Source organism: Sceloporus undulatus, chromosome 8 (genome assembly GCF_019175285.1).
Source record: "Sceloporus undulatus isolate JIND9_A2432 ecotype Alabama chromosome 8, SceUnd_v1.1, whole genome shotgun sequence".
Taxonomy (NCBI): domain Eukaryota; kingdom Metazoa; phylum Chordata; class Lepidosauria; order Squamata; family Phrynosomatidae; genus Sceloporus; species Sceloporus undulatus.
This window is the reverse complement of record NC_056529.1, coordinates 25,440,471-25,461,261: the sequence shown is the minus strand read 5'-3', so window position 1 is coordinate 25,461,261 and position 20,791 is coordinate 25,440,471. Positions and strand designations below refer to the sequence as shown.

Genomic DNA, 20,791 nt, shown 5'->3' with positions numbered 1-20,791 from the left:
TCATGCAAAGGGATCTTGTAGCTCCTTTGAGATTACCTAAAAGAAAGAAGTCGGGAACATGAGGCTCATGGGAAGGGATCTTGCAGCTCCTTTGGGACAATCTGAAAGGAAGAAGTTGGGAGCAGAAGATCATGCAAAGGGATCTTGTAGCTCCTTTGCTCACGCAAAGGGATCTTGTAGCTCCTTTGAGACTATCTGAAAGAAAGAGGTTGGAAGCATGAAGTCATACAAAGGGATCTTGTATTAGCTTTGCTCATGCAAAGGGATCTTGTAGCTCCTTTGAGATTACCTAAAAGAAAGAAGTCGGGAACATGAGGCTCATGGGAAGGGATCTTGCAGCTCCTTTGGGACAATCTGAAAAGAAGAAGTTGGGAGCAGGAGATCATGCAAAGGGATCTTGTAGCTCCTTTCAGACTATATGAAAGAGGTTGGGAGCATGACCTGATGGAAAGGGATCTTGTATTAGCTTTGCTGAAGCAAAGGGATCTTGTAGCTCCTTTGAAACTACCTGAAAGAAAGAAGTTGGGAGAATGAGGCTCATGCAGAGGGATTTTGCAGCATCTTTTGAGACTTTTGGAGAGGGAAGCGAATAGGAAACTCTCCTTTTCCTCTCTTCTATTTCCCCCTTTCCTACTTTGCTGCGGTGCTTTATTCCAAAGAGCAAGGGAAAGCAATAAGGGAGGTGGATATCTGATAAACAATAAAGGCCCAAACTTGCTTCTTCGCTGGGAGGATGTGGTTCGTGATAAATTCAACCTGTGTCTTGTTGCTCTCTGGCGGCAGTTTGGACACTTTCCTGCCAAGAAGAAGAAAGAGGGGAAAGGCAGCGCTTGTCCTCCTCAATTTTGCAAACTTTCCTCCAGCTGGAGATGAGGGAAAGTGGGGAGAGTTTCTCACAACAGGCACCAGAGGCTGGATCTGCACTGCAGGAGTAATCCAGTTAGACACCGCTTTAACTGCCATGGCTCTATGCAACAGAATCTTGTGGCTTTGTTGTGGCACCAGAGGTATGCTACAGCTGCCGGAATCCTATAGCATGAGAGCCTTTAGGACTGAAGGGCGGGTATAAATAGCATCAATATGTATGTATGTGTGGCTCTCTCTGTGTGTGTATACAAACATATATACACACAAACTCACATATATAGAATAGAATTCTATTGGAACAGTTGGAAGAGACCACAAGAGGCGTCTAGTCCAAGCCCCTTCTTCCGCCAAGGAGGAAGACACAACCCAAGCCCTCTTCCCTGCGACAGATGGCCATCCAGGCTCTGCTTAAAGGCCTCCAAAGGAGGAGACTCCATTGCACTCTGAAGGAGTGGGTTCCACTGACAAACAACTCTTACTGTCAGGAAGTTCCTCCTAATGTTGAGATGGAGTCTCATGCATTCGTTGTTGCATTGTCTCCTATTCTCTGGAGCAGCAGAAAACAAGTTTGCTCCATCCTCAATGTGACACCCCTTCAAAGACTTAAACAGGGCTATCATATCACTTCTTAACCTGCTCTTCTCCAGGCTAAACAGACCCAGCTCCCTAAGTCACTCCTCATAGGGCTTCATGGTTTCTTGACCCTTCATCATTCCATGGATTTGATGGGCCAACCCTAATCAGGACTAATAGTAAGAGTCAGGCTTATCTTGAAAGATCCACATGGGATGAGCTCAAAGTCTTGTCCAGTCTAGCCTTCTGTTCATTGCGAAGGGCTTGATGGTTTCTAGATCCTTCACCATTCCATAGATTTGATGGGTCAACCCTCATCACGACTAACACTAAGTCAGGCCTGTCTTAGAAGACTAACATGGGAGAAGCTCAGACCCTTCACCATTTCATGGATTTGATGGGTCAACCCTCATCAGGACTAAGAGTCAGGCCTATCTTGAAAGACCTGCATGAGTTGGGCTCAAAGTCTTGTCTCGTCTAATTTTCTGTTCATTGCATAGGTCTTGATGGTTTCCAGACCTTTCATCATTCCATGAATTTGATGGCTCAACCCTCATAAGGACTAACAATAAGAGTCAGGCCTATCTTGAAAGACTAACATAGGATGAGCTCAGACCTTTCACCATTCCATGGATTTGATGAGTCAACCCTCATATGGACTAACACTAAGAGCCAGGCCTATCTTGAAAGATGCACATGAGATGAGCTCAAAGTCCTGTCTAGTCTAAGCCTTCTTTGCATAGGGCTTAATGATTTCCAGACCCTTCACCATTCCATGGATTTGATGGGTCAACCCTCACCAGGACTAAAAGTAAGAGGCCTATCTTGAAAGACCAGCATAGGATGAGCTCAAAGTCTTGCCTAGTCTAGCCTTCTGTTCATCGCATAGGGCTTGATGGTTTCCAGGTCTAATCTTGAAAGACTAACATGGGATAAGCTCAAAGTCTTGTCTAGTCTAGCCTTCTGTTCATCGCATAGGGCTTGATGGTTTCCAGGTCTAATCTTGAAAGACTAACATGGGATAAGCTCAAAGTCTTGTCTAGTCTAGCCTTCTGTTCATCGCATAGGGCTTGATGGTTTCCAGGTCTAATCTTGAAAGACTAACATGGGATGAGCTCAAAGTCTTGCCTAGTCTAGCTTTCTGTTCATCGCATAGGGCTTGATGGTTTCCAGATCTAATCTTGAAAGACTAACATGGGATGAGCTCAAAGTCTTGCCTAGTCTAGCCTTTTGTTCATCGCATAGGGCTTGATGGTTTCCAGGTCTATCTTGAAAGACTAACATGGGATGAGCTCAAAGTCTTGCCTAGTCTAGCCTTCTGTTCATCGCATAGGGCTTGATGGTTTCCAGGTCTATCTTGAAAGACTAACATGGGATGAGCTCAAAGTCTTGCCTAGTCTAGCCTTCTGTTCATTGCATAGGGCTTGATGATTTCTAGACTTTTCACCATTCCATGGATTTGATGGGTCAACCCTCACTAGGACTAAAAGTAAGAGTCAGGCCTATCTTGAAAGACTCGCATGGGATGAGCTCAAAGTCTTGCTTAGTCTAGCCTTCTGTTCATTGCATAGGGCTTGATGTTTTCCAGATCTAATATTGAAAGACTAACATGGGATGAGCTCAAAGTCTTGCCTATTCTAGCCTTCTGTTCATCTTTCCAGATCCTTTGCCATTTCAGTCGCCCTCCGCCTTGCCAACCTTTGGTTTGGTATGTTTAATATATAAACATATCCGGTGTCCTGAGCCAAGGCTGAAGCCTTAGGAAAGCCGACTTGCCCTAGGCAGGGGTCCCTGGTCCATGCCGCCCTCCTTGTTGCGTGTCCATAACCTGGAACAAGAAAGGGTTAAGAGCTCTGCGTTGTTGGCCTTAATTCTAATCCTCGCCAGGGTCGCCCGCTCACGTTGTTCGGATCTGTTCGGAGGAAGGCGTTTTAACTATTATCTGCTTCTAGGTTGACCATCTGCTGTTGTAGAAAATTCAAAACCCTGGAGATCTACTTATATCCACATCGTAAACGAGGAAAGATGTTTTAATTAAGGGAAATCAGGTTAACTTAGCTCTAATTTACAAGCCGCCTGCCTAATGAATTGTCGGCGCGGCTCGCTCTTTGTAGAAAGTAAATCTCAGGATCTTTTTTCCCTCTGCAGTTCAGACACTAATTAAGTAACCAAGATTTTCCCTCCTCTTCTTCTTCTCTTTTTTAGTAGCAACCCCAATTCCTTTTTTTCTTCCCTCCCCCCTTTAATAGTTTTTTTTTTTACCTAAAGCCAAGCTGGTCATTGCTTATACAAATTGCCAATTAAATTTGATTGATATAATGAAATTGGATTTCCCTCCCCCTTTTCCTACTTACCTTTGTATTGCCTTTATAGTCTGAAAAACTCCCCCCACTGCACACCATATACCCCCCCTAAAATAAATGTTTTCATTCCTAGAAAACTAGATAGATAGATAGATAGATAGATATTTCTTTTTAACAGAACAAAGTAGGTTTATGTAGTTTAAAAACTTTGGCAAGTAACTTCTTGTGCTGGACCAAAAGATGGAAAGGATTTATATATATATGTCTTTAAAGGGGAAGGAAGAGGGATCAAAAATCACATTTTGAAGGGCTATTTTGTGTTTTGTTTTGTTTTGAATGAAAAGAGGGGAGGATATATCTTGTTTTGAAGTTGGAAGGGGAAAAAAGAGAGAGAGAGATCTAAAGGAACCGTTCTGGAGAGACATTTAACAGTTTCCAAAATCTATATCGCCGCTTAATTAAATATGTTATCCTGTTTATAGGATCTGTGGCTAATTATTTAGAGTCATTTAATCTACCCAATTTGCACGTTAATTAAACAGCCCTGAGTTGGGGAAAGGGCCAGAGAGTGGCGCAGAGGCTTGGAAGGGGAGGCAGTGCCGACTAGAGGCTGCCTTGGGCCCTGCAGCATCCTCTTTGCAAAGTTTCCCCATCCCTTATTGTTTTGAAAATTAGGGGGTATAAGCTGCCTTATTATGATAGTCCTCTTTAACTGAGACTCTGGAGACCAGGGTTCGATTTCTAGCTCAGCCATGAAACCCATTGGGTGACCTAGTCACACTCTCTCAGCCTCAGGAGAAGGCAATGGCCAACCTTCTCCGAACAAGAAAACCTCATAAAACTAAGGCCAACGAAGAGCTGCTAACCTTTTCCAGTTCCAGGTGACAGACATGAAACAAAGGATGGATGGATCAGGGGGGACCCCAAACCAGGGACCTCTCAGGGGTCAAAGGGCAAAGAGGAAAGAAGATGCACCAAAAATTGGGGAGGGAAGCAAGGCCTTAGGTTCACCTTAAGTCGGAAAGGACTTGGAGGCACACAAACATCAACAAGCTACTAATGTTAGCAGCCATAAAGAGGCAAGATACACCAGCAATTTGGTCCAGCATAATGATGCTTCCTTTAAGTATATACATACAGAAATAGAGAGATAGAGAGCAGTGAGGACTAGAACCATTATATCTCCAAGAAACACTCATAATTCAGAGGCATCAGTATCACAGGCCTAAAAATCAGGTACTAAGGATCCTTGGCATCTCTAGTTTAAAGGATCAGAGTTCAAGGACCTTGGAAAGTGGCTATCACCGAACGCAGGCAACACTGTATTAGAAGAGGTCATCCTTTGGATTGGTGACTGCTGTTGTGTGTCTTCAAGTCATTTCCAACTCACCGCAACCTTATCACAAGGTTTTCTTGCAAGATTTGTTCAGAGAGGGGGGTTTGCCCTTGCCATCCTCTGGGACTGAGAGTGTGGGACTTGCCCAAAGTCACCCAAGTGGTTTTCCACGGCCGAACAGGACCTCGAACCCTGGTCTCCAAAGTCCACCGCAGAACCCACTATGCCACACTGGTTCTACTTTTGGTCTGAACTAGATACGAACTGGGCTGCCAAAGCGAAGGTCCCCCCAGAAAAAACACTGAAGCTCAGATGGGTCCCTTTGATGGCGGCAGAAGCAGAAGCAGGGCCTGGCGGTGGGTGGTGCGCCTCTCTCTCCTCGCCCCCCTTTCGCCCTGCGCCCTCCCGCCTCCCTTTGTTGTCTTTTATTCCAGGGAACATGTTTGGTCATTTAAGAAGGAATTTAATTTTGACAAACCTGTCCACCCCCGGCCTGATTAACTGTTAAATTATAAAGCCTCTCTGCTCTCCATGGCTTCTTAATTGTTTTCCCTCCCAGCCACCCACTCCCTGCCATCCCCCAGCCAGCCCTCTCCCTTTCTTCCCTTTCTTCTCCACCTTCCCCCCTTTCCCTCCCATCTGTCTCCCCTTTTTTGTCCTCCCCAATCTCACTCTATTGACACTTCTCCTTCGCCTCCCCCATTGCCCTCGTTCGCTGCCCCCCTTCCATCGCCTTCTGGCCCATTAGCCCATCGGCACGAGCCGCCGGGCCACAAAAGGCCTGCAATCTGATAAGGCTGATGCTTTATTGAATTCCCCCCAGCTTGTACATTGTTCAGGCCCAGATTATTATTTCTTTCTACCCCCGGCGGCTGGTCCTCCCTCTGCCCCCTTTTTCTTCCCTTCTGGGGTAAGGGAGGGCTTGTCATATGGGCCAGGCCTTTCTCCGCCACGAAACCGAAGAGCGAGCCTTTCCATTCCCATGTTTTTGGTTTGATTAGGTTTTAATTTCAGCAGCAATGAACAACTAAGCTAACGAGCAATGAACAACTAAGCTAATCCTCCTCCGTTGACTTGAAGGAAGCCATAGAAGTCTAAAACAGATGGCAAAAACTAAGTCACACTCTCTCAGCCTCAGCGGAAGGCAATGGCAAACCTCCTCTTAACAAATCTTGGCAAGGAAACGTCAGGACAGATTTGCTGTAGAGTCACCATAAGTTGGAAATGGCTTGAAGGCACATAACAATGCTAACAAATTCTTCCAAGAAAACCCTGTGTTAGGTTCGCTTTAGGATTGCCGTAAGTTGGAAACAACTTGAAGGCACACAATAACAACAAGAAAAATGCATTCTGCCAAGAAAACTCTGTGATAGCTTCACCTTAGAGTTTCCATAACTCAGAAATAACTTGAAGGCACATGACAATAGCAACAACAACTTTTGCCAAGAAAACCCCATGTAAGGTTCACCTCAGTAGAAACTTGAAGGCACACAACAACAACCACAAAGTGAAGCTTAGGGATCCAGATTCAGAGGTCAAGGATATCATAACCCCCTCACATCCCCAATGTCCAAGGTGGTTGGGGGACTCTGAGAACTGTGGGCCAAAAAAGGGAACTTTCCCCAAGCTTTAGGTTAGTATTCCAACCACAAAGGCCCAGACATAGAACAATGAGGACCAGAACATTCGTATTTCAGAGAATACTACTGTACATAGACAAAGAGCATCAGTGTTGCAAGAAGTAGACAGAGATGATAAGAAAAGTGAAGGCAGGTGAAAGATAAGGTGCGTTTTTGAAGAAGCCGCTGAGTGGTCTCTAGAAGGTTCACAATGTTTTTGTTGAGTTGTGCAAGGCTTCCATGACCTGGTTGTTTCATATCTCTTACACACATTGTTCATCTTGGATAAAAAGTTGCCTTATTTTGGCATAGGAACCCATGCGGTGTAGTAGTTTGGGCACTGGACAATGACTGTGGAGACCCAGGTTCGATTCCCATTTCGGTCATGAAACCCACTGGGCGACGCTCTTTCAGTCTCAGGGGAAGGCAATGGCAAACCTCCTCTGAACAAATATCTCCTAGGAACCCCTATGATAGGGTCAGCTTAGGGTTGCCATAAGTCGGAAATGACTTGAAGGCACACAACATCATCAACAACAACAGCAACGACAAGGAACCTATCCCTATCCCCAGGGTTTGGATCTCCACTCAGTTGCTGATACCCAATGAGTGACCTTGGGCATGTCACACTCTCAGAGGAAGACCATAGCAAATCTGAAGATTTGTCAGTGAGCATCGGTGTAGTATAATGGTTTGAATGTTGGACAGAGTCTGTAGGAGGCCAGGGTTTGAATCCACACTTGGCCAAGCCACACTTTCTTAGTGGAAGGAGCCTCAAAGGAAGGTAAAGGCAGACCCTCTCTGAATGAAAGTTGCCAAGAAAACCCTTGGAGAGGGTCACCGTTTGTCAGAATTAACCCGAAAGCACAGAGTAACAAAGGAAATTATCATGGCTGCAAACAATGACATGGGCATAGGAACCAGAAATGCGTGCGAGAGGAGCATGCTATTTAAAAGGACTGTGCTGGAACAAAATAAAATGGATCTCTCTGCATATTATGGGGTATAAATAGAAGGGAATGATCCCTCCGTTTTTGCATATGATCATGTTCCCCCCCTCGAAACCAGATTGGGCCAAAAGGAGTTTGCAGAACCTGCTTCCGCTCCTTATCTCTTGACTCCCTTGCCCCTTTGCCGAAATCTAAAATTACGTCCTCAGATCTGAGGAGTAAATAAGAAAGTAAGAAAAGAAGAAAAAGAAAGAATGAGATTTAATTCTGCTTATCACAATTGGGGAGCATCTCTTGAATTCTAAATTGGGGTCCGATAAAAAAAAAAAGAATGAAGTAGAAAGTAGAAAAAGGAGGGGAGTCGGTTGGGGAAAGGAGGGAGGCAAGCTGAGCCTGTGGTTCCAAAGCCCCGTCAAGGAGAAATCACAGAGCTTTTAAAGAAGGGATTAAGGAAAGTGGTCACTTTTGACTCAGTGGGAAAAAATCTTTCCCTGACAGTAATGAAAGCTTGGATGATATAAGTATCTTCTGGTTCACAATAGCAATTAATATGGTAATATTCCCCCATTAAAGATGCTAACGCGGGAGATGGAAGTGGCAACATGGATAAAACATTTAATGGAGGGAGGCGAAGAAAAGGGGGGAACGAGAGAGAGAAAGAGGCGGGATGTGTTCCTATAAGACATCAGGTAACAAAGTCAAAAGAAAGAAGAGGCAAGAAGGGTTGTGCGTGTGTGTGTGTGTGTGTGTGTATATATGTGTGTGAATGAGAGAGATAGGACACCCTTCCTCTCTGCTCTGTTCTTTAAAATGATATTCTGGAGGCCTCTTCTAGGAGTGACTGTGCTTTCCTCAAGGACAGAAGATGGTACGGCGCTCCGCACATCCGCAGCGCATCTTTCTTTCCTCCCTTTTCCTCTCCGTCTTTCCCCCTTTCCCCGAGTCACAGGTTACACCAGGAGCAGCTAAACATTCCCATCTCTGTGCAATACATTTTGGATTTTATTCCAGATGTTTAAAAAATGTCCTTTGATGTGCTGCACCAATGGAGAGCATTGATGGAGCTGTCCAAGGCGGAGAAGCTATTTTGAGGGCAGAATTCGGCACCATGGATAGCTCCGCCAAAGCTATCCAGAGGCTCAGCACTTCAAATAGCAGCTTCTTGAACAATGCCTAGCATGGATTCACTACTTCTCTGACATGGAAACCATCATCCTTCTATTGCTACAACTGAGACTGCATGCTCCTTGGGGCAGGCACCTGCCATTTTGTTTTTATTTACTGAGGTCTGAATCCTATTAATTAGTCTCAACTAGAAAAGAACAGCATCTTTACTATGGTCATAGACCAGCACAGTCTCAACCAGAGTTGTTGTTGTGTGCCTTAAAGTCATGTCCGACTTACGGCAACCCTAAGGCGAACCTATTATGGGGTTTTCTTGACATGTTTCTTCGGAGAGGGTTGCCATTGCCATCCTTTGAGGCTGAGAGAGTGTGACAAACCCAGGGTCACCCAGTGGGTTTCATGATTTGAACCCTGGCCTCCAGAATCATAGCCCAACACTCAAAATTATGCACCATGTGGACTCTCATGCCATTGGATCCTTTTTTGCAACGTGAGTAAGCGTATAGGTACCTTTAATTGATTCAACGACTCTAGTCATGAGTACTGTAACTCTAAGATCCAGGCCATATTTTGTGACTGCTTTGCTGTATTTTTTCAATTTATATTTAAAACAGCTGCTCTGTTGTGTTTTTTTCCTTCTCCTTTTCAAAACAGCAACAAATCAAAGCGGGTTGCATCAATTAAAACAATCAAATCACAACAAAAACAGACAGATATCGTAACAACGACAGGCAGGGATCATAAGAAAATTAACATGGCAATCTAAAGCAACAGCAATACTACATCATCACAGCAGAAGATCTCAAATTACAGGACCATGGCAAAAGCAATAGTATGGATGGCCTCAAAGGTCCCCTTGAAAAGTCAGGAAAACACCCCTAAAGATAAAGCCTCCCTGAACACATCCATTTAGGCCGCATCTGCACTGCAGAATTAATGCAGTTTGACACCACTTTAACTGCCATGACTCCTTGCTATGGATTTCTGGCATTTGTAGTTTTGTGAGCTATTTAGCCTTCTCTGTCAGAGAGCTCTGGTGCCACAACAAACTACAAATCCCAAGATTCGACAGAGCCACAACAAGTTAAAGTGGCGTCAAACTACATAATTCTGCAGTGTAGCAGCAACCCTTGTCTGATTTCAGAAGCTAAGTATTGCTTGAGAACTATCATGGGATAGTGGCTTGAATGTCCAGTTAGGACCCCAGGAGATCTGAGTTCAAATCCCCACTCAGTCACGGAAACCCACCCGGTTTTAGACAAAGGCAACGTCATCCCCTCCTTTGAATAAACCTTGCCAAGGAAACCCTCGTTTATAAAAAGGCTGCATGGTAGTGTGGTTTCAGCACTGGACTCAGGTTACAGGATTCAAACCCTGGTCTCCAAAGCCCTAAGTCCAGCACTCAACCCTCAATGGCTCCCTTCCCAAACTCTACAGCAACCTTTATTTTCCAAATGCTGTGACCATCATGGGTCGGTGGTGTTCTGGTTTTAGTGCTGCATAGACACAGAGGCCTTGCTCTTTGTCTCTGGCCCAAAACACACCGCAGAAACAATCCAGTTTGAGACTGCTTTCACTGCTCTGGCTCAGTACTAGGGAATCCTACGAATGGTAGTTTATTGTGGCACCAGAATCCTCTGATAGAGAAGGCATTGAGCCAGGGCAGTTAAAGTGGCCTCAAACTGGACTATTTCTGCAGTGTGTTTTGGACCTCTGTCTTCCTCCATCCCTGTGCGTTTCTGTGTTTGAAAGAAATCAGCCGCACCGCCGGGATCTCAAGGACTTCCTGGACAACAGTTCGATTTTCATTAGCCCAGCGTTGTGTTTCTTTTGCTTGCTGGGCTGCCATTAAATATTTATATTTAATTTTCCGAGGCGAGAGGGGGCACGCCGTCTGCGGACCGAAGCTCTCCCCAGTCGGAGCTGCTGTTAAACATCCTTCTTCCCCTTGCCCCCTGGCGTTTGCCCCCGGAGGCACCCACCATGCCATGGGGCAGCCCCATCTGAATTGGCCTTGCAGCTCACCCCTTTGCCTCCTGCTCACCTAAGGTTCCCCCGGCTCATAATTTCTGGATATTAAATGCAGTTATCAGGGGAGAGCTTGGCGAAGCTTTCCCTGGCCCCCCGCTTTCCCAACCTTTGCCCTTTCGACTCCTTCTTCCCGGAGAGGAAGGGGTGACCAGGCCGCTTAATTCATTCACATTTGTGTAGCGTTCTGAAATACTACAAGAGGGCAAAGTGTTATTATTGTTTCTGAACCCAACCTCTTGCGAGCGGCATCGGTGGGCGAGTTCGCTCAGGTGTGCCGACGGGCGGCCTTCTGCCCAAATGTGCATTTTATTGATAAAAATAATAAAATCATTCGGCAGTAATTAAAGTCTCGAGAGGGAGATGGCGGGTTAAGCCTACAGGCAATTGGATAACCTGTAATGGCGAAGTTGGCTCTTGTTAGATTTCTATCAAGGCTTCCTAACATCTTTGGCACTGGGCCTTCCTTCTATAGACCCCAAGGAAAAGACAAGAGATGCTCCTTCCAATCTTACATGTACCTCTATGGCAGATTGGTCACATCTCTAGAGCGCAAAGGTCTGTTGCTGTGATGGTTGTTATTGTTGTTGTGTGCCTTCAAGTCATATCCAACTTATGGAAAAGACAAGAGAAGCCCCTTCCAATCTTACATGCACCTAAACATGCATAAGCTATGGCAGGATGGGTACATCCCTAGAGCCCAGAGGGCTGTTGTTGTGGTCAGCATTGTCATGTGCCTTTAAGTCGTTTCTGACTTATGACGACCCTAAGGCAACCCTATGATTGGATTTTCATGGCCAGTTTCTTCATTACTATCCTCTGAGGTTGAGAGAGTGAAACTTGCCCAAGGTCACCCACTGCGTTTCAATGGTAAAATGGGATTTGAACCCTGGTCTCGAGTCCTAGTCTGATGCTCAAAAGGCTACACTTCTTCCAGAGGGCTACATTGATAGATTTGTGGCTCCTCTAGAGTTTTGCAGGGCTGCGGCCTTGGCAAGATTTGTTCAATCAGCTTGGTCAAGAGCCAGGAATTTCTGGTTGCCGAAGTCCAAAACACCTGGAGAACCAAAGTTTGGGATCCCTTGGCCCAAAGGCTGATATGATACTACATTCAGGTGTTGGTTGTGCAATTGAAACCAGCGGATGCTCAATGGCTGATATGCAGGCAGCGATGCACATTGGGAACACTCCTTGATGGGTATCTGGCTGGGAAGAGTTGGAGCACTGATGCTTCATGACCAGGAATCTAACTTAAGAAGGTTATGCTCCATGAACATTAACGTTCCTGAAGACACCACTTGTCTCTTGACTGTGTTCCCTCTCCGTCTTCCTGGTTAAGAACAAGGCCTCAAAAATCTGCTAGCATTAACCAAGTGTAAATTCCCCCCACCTCCCCATTATCAACACCTCTGTGGAGAAGACGCATGGTTTCAGTTCTAGTCCCGGAGCCATGGATCAATTAAAGTTGTCAATGTGTTGGCACCCCCCTTTTTCAAAGATCCCACTGAGAATTTCTGGGGTCTGCAGACGGCTTCGTGCGCTTAGATCTGCCTCCGGAAATGCGTGCATTTTTAAAATGCTTAATTGCATAATTGCTGTTGAATTTCTAAGTAGCTTTCTCCAAAAGGCGTTCTTGGGCATTTTCTTGAAGCGCAGGCCCCAGCAGAAGCCTTCGCTTGTGCACAAAACTAGGGAGGATTCAAGCTCTTGAGAAGGTCTGAAAAGAAATTCAGACATGAGCACAAGAATCTGGGAAGGATCTGGAAAGGATGTGTGATACCTGCCTCCAGTGACATTCCAGGTACTGTCCAATATGTCCTTATGAACCTCATTATCTCCCTTGTTGCAACAGCTCCATGTTTCTACATAGGAGCTCTTCAAGGGCTTTCCTCTGAGGCTGAGAGAGAGTGACCTGCCCAAGGTCACCCAGTGGGTTTCCATGGCCAAGCAGGAATTTGACCCCCGATATCTCAAAGCCTTATGCAAACCAGTGTTGTGTAGTCATTTGAGTGTTGGACTTTTACTCTGGAGACCAGGGTTTGATTCCAAGCTCAGCCATGAAACCCAAGTTGGGTTTTTGGAGCAAGTCACACTCTCTGTCTCAGGGGAAGGCCATGGTAAACCTCCTCTGAACAAATCTTGCCAAGAAAACCCCACCATAGGGTCACCATAAGTCGGAAGCGACTTGAAAGCACAAGAACAACAAATCTTGAAGCCTTAGTCCAACACTCAAAGTATTACACTACATTGGCTCTCTTTTGGGGTGTATGTAAAATAGGCATTCACCACACCAGCATCTTGGCTCACCCCTTTAAAGTTTAGACTAAAAGCTGGAGCGGATCCACCATTCCCCTTTCCCCTCTGTGGAAGCCATAGCTTGCTATGAGTTGGATGTCTGAGTCCATGGCTGTATCCGCATTGCAGAAATACTCCAGTTTGACACTACTTTAACTGCCCTGACTCAATGCTATGGGATTCTGGACATTGCAGTTCTGTGAGATACGTTAGAGAGCTCTGGTGTGACAACAGACTACAGCTCTCATAGCACTGAGCCATGGCAGTTAAAGTGGTGTCAAACTGGATTATGTCTGCACTGCAGATGCAGCCCCAGTGAAACAACTGTGAAGTATCTGCGATCCAAGCAATCCCTCTTTCTCTCTCTCTTTCTCTCCCACACAAAAGGCCTAGGGCACCTACTACCCAGATTCCATTTACTACGTCCTGATATTTATTATAGCAGAGCCCTGGAGCAAAATTGTTTTACAACTCTGAGCATTAAATATAATTTGTCTGCATTCCAGTCGGCCCAAGCCATTATGAATTTTTTATCTGACGCCGGCTCTTCAAATTATCGGCCATCAAGCCAAAGTTTACTGTTGTTGCTAAAATATCAATTTGGCAAGGAGGGCTCGCGCGATACCCTTCCTCTACGGCGGCTGCGTAATTTACAAATGTACACTTTACGACTGGAAGCAGGCAGGCAACTAAACAGGAGACATCTTTCGCCAATGGAAAGACCTGGAAGGCTGGGCTGCCCCCTGACGGCAAAAGCTTAACCCTACTTCTGATGGCCAAAATGGGACCCAGCAGGGATGAATTGTGTGGGATGCCACTTATGAATGGTTTGGAGGGGCATAAATATGATGCATTGTGGGGTTTGCTAATGGGATTCAAGGCAGGCATGGTGTGATAATTTGTGTGCTGAACTAGAAGTCTAGGAGACCAGGGTTCGAATTCCTGCTCAATCATGGAAGCCCACTGGGTGATCTTGGGCAAGCCACTCTCTCTCAGCTTCAGAGGAAGACAAAGGTCTGAATAAACCTTGCAAGAAAGGCCTAGCAAAGACAGAAGGAAGTAGAGGTTTGAATACTGAATGAGGACACCAGGAGACCAGGGTTCAAATCCCTATGAGAGAGAATGAGAGTAAGGGTGGTATACTGGTTTCAGTGTTGCATTACGACTCTAGAGATCAAGGTTCAGTTCCCTGGTCAGCTATGGAGTCAAAAAACCAACTTTTCCAAGCTAAGAAAGGAAAGTGCATGGAAAGCGCATGAAAAGGAGGAAAGTGCATAGAAAGTTTCCCACCCTGTGCTCTGTTTCCAGGTTCCCAGTTATTCCCAAGCTTTTCCAGATGCAGTTGCAATTCTATTACCTGCTTTTCGAACTGTGTGGCATTCTGGGTCATCCCCCACCTATTTTAATTATTTTACAAAATGCCTGAATACAGGCGTGCATGAAAATGCAAGGCTTTTGTTGCAAATATTACCATTTTGAAATTGAAGTCCTTAAGACGAAGTGGGGAAGAGCTTCATGGTGATAATGCTAATGCGTTATAATAATCGATGGCGGATAATTAAACACAGGCCACCTGCAGATTAAGAATCATTCTCATGGGCTCAGAACTCTCTCTCTCTCTCTCTCTCTCTCTCTCTCTCTCTCCAAAGTGAACCAAGAAGACTTTATGGATCTGCTGGGATCTGCAATGAAAGGATGACACCTCGTGGTAAAATCCTCAAAGTGCAACAGAGATCTTCCTCCAAGATGCTTTTATCATCTGTGAGGCTTTATAATCTGTGAGGTTTGCCATTGCCTTCCCTTGAGGCTGAGAGAATGTGGCTTGCCCAAAGTCACCCAGTGGGTTTCACAACCAATAGAGGTATAGTGTCTAAATCAAGGGAAGTCATAGTGCCACTCTCTTCTGCTTTGGTCAGGCCTCACCTGGAATAATACTGTGTCCAGTTTTGGGCTCCACAATTGAAAAAAGATGTTGAGAAACTGGAGCCATGTGTCCACAGAAGGGTCACCAAAATGGTGAAGGGCCTGGAAACCATGAAGCCCTATGAGGAAAGACTTAGGAAGTTGGGTACGTTTAGCCTGGAGAAGAGAAGATTAAGAGGTGATTTGATAGCCCTATTTAAGTATTTGAAGAGATGTCAGATTGAAGATGGAGCAAGCTTGTTTCCTGCTGCTCCAGAGACCTGGACTTGGAGCAATAGGTTCAATCTAGAGGAAAAGAGATTCCACCTCAACATTAGGAAGAACTTCATGATGGTAAGAGCTGTTTGATGGTGGAAGATGCTGCTTTGGAGGTGGTAGAGTCCCCTTCTTTGAAGGTCTTTAAGCAGAGGCTGGATGGCCATCCGTCAGGGATGCTTTGATTGAGAGTTCCTGCATGGCAGAATTGGGTTGGGATGGATGGCCCTTGGGGTTTCTTCCAACTCTATGATTCTATGATTCTCCCTAGAAGCCAAGAAAGCCAAACTGAGGCTGTTGTAGTTTGGACATATCATGAGAGGACATGACTCAATAGCAAAGATGATGATGATGCCTGGCAAGATAGAAGGCAGTAGGAAAAGAGAAGGATCACATTATGGGCAGACAGACTCCGTCCAGGGACTTCTAGGTGCCCTGAGTTTGCAAGAACCGGGGTAACTTGTTGGAAAGGTCTCTCATTCATAGGGTTGCCCTAAGTCCACGCTGACATTACAGCATTTAGCAGCACCTCCTTGCTACCTTGTTGGACTGCAACTCCTATCATCCTTCCACTGGTGATGCTGGCTGGGGCTGCTAGAAGTTGGCATCCCGCAACATCTGGAAGGCTGCCATTTCCTTGCCTCGGCTTGAAAGTCTTCAAAGTTAGCTCCTTGTCTCTGCAGTTGCATGATGGATGCTCTTTCCTTGTCCAGCTGCTGTCCCTGAAAAACTGTCTCCAAATGCATGTGCCTCGAGAAGCAGAGAGGGAAAAAGAGAAGAAAAGCCATTTTCCAAATAATGAATCTTAAGAAGGCCATTAAAGCTGTAGACCTCCTCTTCATTATTTCTCTTTAAGGTTATTTATTAAGCCAGAATTGCTCCGCTCATATTTCTCCTTTATTTGCAATCTTCCCCTGGGCTAAAGTGTTATATATTTATCTTTCAGGTTAGCATTCTTTTTATGGTGTTCCTCGAGTTATATACTGCCCTTAATTTTATTAGCCGGTGCTGTATATTAAATTATGCTAAACAAAAATAGCATAAAACAAAATTGCAGCCGTGGAAAAGAGAGATTACCTCCCTTTCCAGCCAAATGGGGGTCTGTGGTTTTCTAATATTTGGGGATTATGCAGAGTTCTTTGACACATCAAGACCAGGTTGACCTTTGACACAAAACGACAGTTCCCAGAATTCCATAGAATTGAAACAGGGCAATTAAAGCAGCCTCAATCTGGATTATGTCTACAGTGCAGATGCAGGCCAGCTCTCAAGTATAGTCAAAGTATTTGAGACTGCAAAGCAAAAGCTATTTAAAAACAGCAATGCAATTTTAGCTCATACTGTATTAGGCTAGACTACTACGACTCTGGAGACTAGGGTTTGAATCCCCACTGACCTTAGGCAAGCATATATCATATATGTACAGTACAGTATATATAATACAGTATATGTGTAGTGTAGTGGTCTGAACAGATCTTGCCGAAGAAACCTCAGGACAGGGTTGCCTTAGGGTTACTACAAGCCAGAAGTGATTTGAAGGCACACAATAACAACAACAACAACAACAACAACAACAACAAGAAGGAACCTATCCCTATTCCCAGGGTTTGGCTCTCCACTCAGTTATGGAAACTGATTGGGTGACTTTGGGCAGGTCACACTCTCTCGGTCTCCTCTGAGCCAATCTAGCCAAGAAAAGCCCATGATAGGTTTGCCTTAGGGTCGCCATAAGTCGGAAATCCCTTGAAGGCACCCAACAACAACAACCTTCCCCATCTTCCAAATATTTGGAAATACACTCATCCCACCACATTTGCGGCTTTGATATTTGCAGATTTGATTATTATGTTCTCTCTAGGAATATCTAGGTCCTCCAGTGCAACTCTATGGTCAACTTGAACTAAAAGTTGCACTGAAAGACCTAGAGATTCCCAGAGAGAACAGTCTACTAGGTATTTGTAGTTCCTCCAGCGCAGTTCTATGGTCAGTGCCTGTCAGATATTGACCAGAGTTGGACTGGAGGACCTAGAGATTTCTAGAGAGTTGTCCTCTGAGATAAAAACATAGGGTTTTTGTTATTTGACGGGGATCTTGTGCCCCTAACCCTAGCAAATATGGAGGGACAAGTGTATATGGGTGGCCCTTGTAGTCCCTTCCAACTCTCCTATGATTCTATGTGATTTCCATCTCCAGGCGCAGTGGCCTTCATCTGGTTGTTTTGTCTCTCCTCCGAAATGCAAGCTGGCTGCTGCTAATTAAATTCTGCTTTTGGAGCCCTCCTTCCTCCTCCTTTCCTCCTTTCCTAAATCCCCACTAAATCATCTCTAACGCTTCCCATGCCTTGGCCGCTAAGCTGGCTGGCCTGTAATCCTTCACCTCGTGGTGTGATCCTTTCCTGAACGGAGTCAGGCCTGGAGCTTTACTCTGGGATCTCAGGAGCCCAACCTGTCAGTCCAAGGAGGAGAATGAGAGAGAGAGAGCAGGAGCGTGCGCATGTGTGCATGTGTCTAAAAATACCGCTTAAGACCTTAGCTAATTTCTAATCCTCATTTTCCGTTAAGATGCCTGCCTTTGCCAGATGGGCCGCACTTCCCCTGCTTGGATTTGCAGTCTTCCGTAAGAGCTGCAAATCCTTAGCACGACCATTGCCTTTTGTTATCGGTATATATGGGCTCCTCCTCTATCAAACCGCACAGACCGTGATCCCCGGTCTTAGCCTCCCTAACAACATAAGCCAAATAACTGTGCAGCGCTCCACCTTCTTGCATCTCCGCTTCGGCTTCTTAGGGAGGACTAATTTAGGATAGACAAGATCTAAACCGGACGGATGCACCAGTCCAGGGTTGGCAGATTGGATCCGAGAAAGAATCATAGCATCACAGAATCGTAGAATTGGAAGAAACCCCAAGGGCAATCCAGTCCAACCCCATTCTGCCATGCAGGAACTCACCATCAAAGCATCCCTGACAGATGGCCATCCAGACTCTGTTTGAAAACCTCCAAAGGAGACTCCACCATCCTCCAAGTCAATTTATTCTACTGTTGAACAGCTCTTACCGTGTTGGACTAGGACTCTGGGGAGCAGGGTTCGATTCCTGCTTGACCACGAAACCCACTGGGTGACTTTGGGCAAGCCACATTTTCTCAGCCTCAGAAGAAGGCAATGGCAAGCCTCCTCTGAACCAATCTTGCCAATAAAACCCCACAATAGCGTTGCCTGAGGGTCGTCATAAGTCATTTCATTTCCATTACAGCAAATCGCCAGCATAACCATACGAAAAAATACATTGATATTTGGCAAGCTATACTTTCTCAGCCTCCGAGGAAGGAGACGGCGAACCTCTTCTGAACCATTTCTGCCAAGAAAGCCCCATGAAAGGGTTGCCTTAGGGTTGCCATAAGTCAGAAATGACTTGAAGGCACACAACACATGTGCAGACAAATACGACTGCATTCATTTATTTGGGTTACTCTGTTCTAGGACATGCCCTAAAGGAGAACGTCTGGCGACACGGACGGAACAGTCTCTGGCGGCCTAAATAAAAGTATATTTTGGGATCGGGAGACCCTTGTTGTTTCCTAATCCAGGCCATGTTTACACTTCCAAGAAAGAGGAGGGACTAGGTACACAAATGAAGAGCTGGGATCCCTGTGCAAGGGCCATTGATGGGAGCTTGTTTGTCCAATGTGGAGGCATGAGTCAGACTCCTGTGAGCATGAGGTCAGGCAGGGAGAGAGACTCACATGATCTCCACATCTTGCGTTTGCGTTTTCACTCCGCAGCACATCGGCTTTGGTCACCGTCTCTGGGAAACAACCAAGGCCATCTCAGCCCTTACTGCAGAGCCTGGGAAGGTTGCTTTTGTGGGATCGCAACTAGTGAAGCGGTTTGAGCATTGCCACTACACTGAGCATGACTCTGGAGACTAGGGTTTGGATCCTTTTTCAGCCTCAGAGGATGGCAATGGCAAAGAAGAAACTTCCCAAGAAATCCTCACGATAGGGTCGCCATAAGTGAGAAAGAACTGGAAGGCATGCAGAAATAATAAGTGGTTTGAGTGTTGGACTATGACTCCAAGGATCCAGGGTTCGAATCTCAGCTCAGCCATGAAACCCATTGGATGGCCTTGGACAAGTCACACTCTCTCAGCCTCAGAGGATGGCAATGGCAAACTCCCTCTGGAGAAACCTCCCAAGAAAAAAACCATGATAGGGTTGCCCTAAGTCAGAAAGAACACAAGGAAGGTACACAACAACAACAACAACAACAACAACAACAGGTGTAGTGGTTTGAGCACTGGACTATGGCAATGGCAAACCCCCTTTGAAGAAACTTGCCAAGGAAACCCCACGATAGGTTAGCTTTAGGGTGGCCACAAGGGAAACTACTTGAAAGCAACAACAACAACAACAACAAGCGTAGTGGTTTGAGCACTGGACTATGGCTCCGGAGACCAGGGTTCGAATCCCAGTCCAGCCATAGAAATGCACTGGATGGCCATAAGTAAATCACACGCTCATATATTTTTGGAGAGCCAGCCTGGAGTAGTGGTTTCAGCGTTGGGACTAAGACGCTGGTGGATCAGGGTTCGAATCCGCTCAGACGTGGAAACCCACTGGGTGACACTGTCTCAGCCTCAGGGGAAGGCCATGATAAGGCGACCCTATAATGGGGCTTTCTCAGCAAGGCTTGTTCAGAGGAGGTTTGGCATGGCCTTCCCCTGAGGAGGCTGAGAGAGTGTGACTTCTTGCCCAGGGCCATTACACAACCAGCTAGGATTCGAACCCTTGCCAGAGATAAGGCCTTCTTCCTCTGAATTTCCATTCTTCTCAATTGTAGTTTATTGTGGAACCAGGGCTCTTTGACAGAGAAGGCTCAATATCTCACAATCCATAGCATTGAGCCAGGGCAGTTAAAGCGGTCTCAAACTGGATTATCTCTGCAGTGTGTTTTGGATTGGACTATAGCCTCATGCTCAAACCAGTGCACCACACTGCCTTCGCAAAATTCCCTACAAACCCTCATTGAGTTCAACAGGCCTTGGGCCTAAATGCTCTAATAGAAAAACCCTGACTCACGCTTAGTCTCCTTTTCCCCGCCATCCAAGAGGCTGGAGTGACATAGCAGAACTGGCATCATCATCAGGCACATTAAGACAGACGGGGGCGCTCCGGATTGGTCAGGCGTTGGGGTGACGTCACGCGAGGCGCCGCCGGATTGGCTGCGGAACCAGGAAGTGGAAAGATGACTCAGCAGAATGGAGGCCCAAGAGTGCATAAAAAGCCCTGAGTGAGCCAGCAGCAAGGAGTTCATTCAAAGGGAGTAACGCGTTACATTGATTGGTAAGCAGGTTATAAAATGTAACGGATAATATTAATTGCAATTTGGGGTTTTAATATTTGGAGAGTCTTTCTTTTCCCCCCTCTTCTGCCTTGTTCCTTTATTTTATTCTTTGCTGCCAACAGAGAATATTATTTTTATAGATATCTTTATTTATATTATATTATATTGCATTA

At 45.7% G+C, this 20,791-nt stretch overlaps 1 protein-coding gene and 1 long non-coding RNA gene across 5 annotated transcripts in view; one reads left to right on the top strand and one right to left on the bottom strand.

Moving 5' to 3' along the window:
- LOC121937483 overlaps positions 1 to 20,445 on the bottom strand; it is a 35,017-nt gene extending 14,572 nt beyond the window's left edge. The window contains exon 1 of one of the 2 annotated variants that reach the window (XR_006105144.1): positions 20,354 to 20,445. This is a non-coding gene — a long non-coding RNA (uncharacterized LOC121937483). Of the gene's footprint in view, positions 1 to 36; positions 125 to 20,353 lie in introns of those variants that run through there. The other variant, XR_006105145.1, reaches the window with a different exon arrangement.
- Positions 20,446 to 20,454: 9 nt separating this feature from the next.
- ZFAND2A (zinc finger AN1-type containing 2A) overlaps positions 20,455 to 20,791 on the top strand; it is a 10,474-nt gene continuing 10,137 nt past the window's right edge. For all 3 annotated transcript variants that reach the window (XR_006105143.1, XM_042480692.1, XM_042480693.1), the window contains exon 1: positions 20,455 to 20,617. The gene's annotated coding sequence lies outside the window, so the exon portion shown is untranslated. The remainder of the gene's footprint in view (positions 20,618 to 20,791) is intronic.